Here is a 1,838-nt window from a genome sequence, read left to right as displayed (position 1 = left end):
TCCTGCAAGAAGTCAGCCTTGCAAGCTGGAGCAGGGAACTGCTAAGGCAACTGCCCCCTGGCCTGCCCATCACAGAGCAAGAGATCTGAGAACTAGAAAGGCAAAGCTTACTGAGACATTTTTCCTCCACCCTTCAATTAACCCCACATGTGTTTATCGGCCAGGTTGGCACAATAAACTAACTACCTCAGGGGTCTTATGGACTAGCATCTGACTTATGAAATTGAGTTGGACTGTGCTGAGATGTCTTCATGATACATAATTGCTTCTTGATATAAAGCTCTAACTTATACATATATGAATGTCACTGGATTTGTTTCTCTAAATAACCTGGCCTACCACAGCCAGGCAGTGTTTCATTCTGTTGTGCATAGAGTTGCTATGAGTAGGAACTAATTCAGTGACCCCGAACAACAAGAACAATAACAACAAAAACAACATGCTTACAGGTTTGGCTGAATAAAATGGCTTACCTAATCCTGAATAGAAGCTTGCAGGATTTCTGATTCGGATAAATTTGACATTACAGTATTTACTATAAACTAATAAGAAATTTACTGACTTACTGGCATTCACTGAAATTATTGGAATATATATATATATTTTTCTTGATCACTTTTTACTTTAAAGTTATACACAAATGCATATGCTAATAATGACAACTTTATCAGTGATAAATGTCAAAATATCACCACAGTAATTTGCTAACTTGGGTATTTATGATTGTGCATAACATTTTCTTATATTTTTCTGTTTTGTAAATATAAGATAATCATCTTACATTGCATATTAAACCATCCTGGGTCCCATTTTTCTGCTGTGATGGGTAGAACTAGTATATATCATGAATCTTCTGGGGAGAAATTATCATTTCTAAATGACTAAATAACCTTTAATATTTTGGCATTTCCATCTAGCTAGTTATACCTTATGATCTAATTAGCATTTGGTATTTGGTATCTCTAGTGACTAACAAGACCATCTAAATTAAAACACTTCAGAATCCAAATGTCTTGTTAGAGAATTCTATTAAAATGGAAGGGTAACAGTGGTTTTCCTCCATTCCTCACAATTTACCTTCAGGTTTATTGGTTAATCTTTAATTCTTCAGCGAAAACTTAATGATCTCGGAATGTCACGTATTATGAAGTCCCAGGTTGCCGCTTGTTCTGTCTCATCTCTCAACTCAATTCTGCAAGGATGTTAAGAATCTGAAATTTTGATTCTTGAAGGTAATATGCAACAACCAACTCCTCAGCATAGTTCTGAAACCACCGCTGCATATAAAGTTCATGGAAAATCGGTGAATGTCATGGCTGCCATAAATCTTGGTTTGTTTGTTGGGAACGAACGTGTATGTCACTAACAGATCCAAGTCCATTTCCTTTTGTAGCCACTCAGACTGCGGTCTTGACCCGATGGCTAAGGAATCGGGAGGGTGTTTAAGGCTGGAACTCTTCTCTTTTTAAAACAAAATTGACATTTTTATTTAAGAATTTTAATTATTTATTTTATATACTTTACATTTTTGTGTGAAATGCACTATTTACAAAGAAGACCTATTCTATGTAGTTGCATAGCCATCTCATCAAATCAAATCAGTAATGGCATCCCTTCATGCACCCAATATAGCAAAATAAGAACTTCACTATAATTCTGATACATTAATTACGTGTTTCATGTTTGTCAGCAAGTGCTCTGTGACACACACGCATATACATATTATATTGAATACATTACACTGGATAACTTTTCATGAATTACATTTTACTCTACCTCATTGCTTCAAGAAAAGAGGGAAACACAAGGACCCATTGTATTAGGTAGCACATGTTCAA

Source organism: Echinops telfairi, unplaced genomic scaffold (assembly GCF_000313985.2).
Source record: "Echinops telfairi isolate 266 unplaced genomic scaffold, ASM31398v2 ScPeMD7_7420;HRSCAF=8458, whole genome shotgun sequence".
Classification (NCBI taxonomy): Eukaryota; Metazoa; Chordata; class Mammalia; order Afrosoricida; family Tenrecidae; genus Echinops; species Echinops telfairi.
This window is presented reverse-complemented; position numbering follows the sequence as displayed.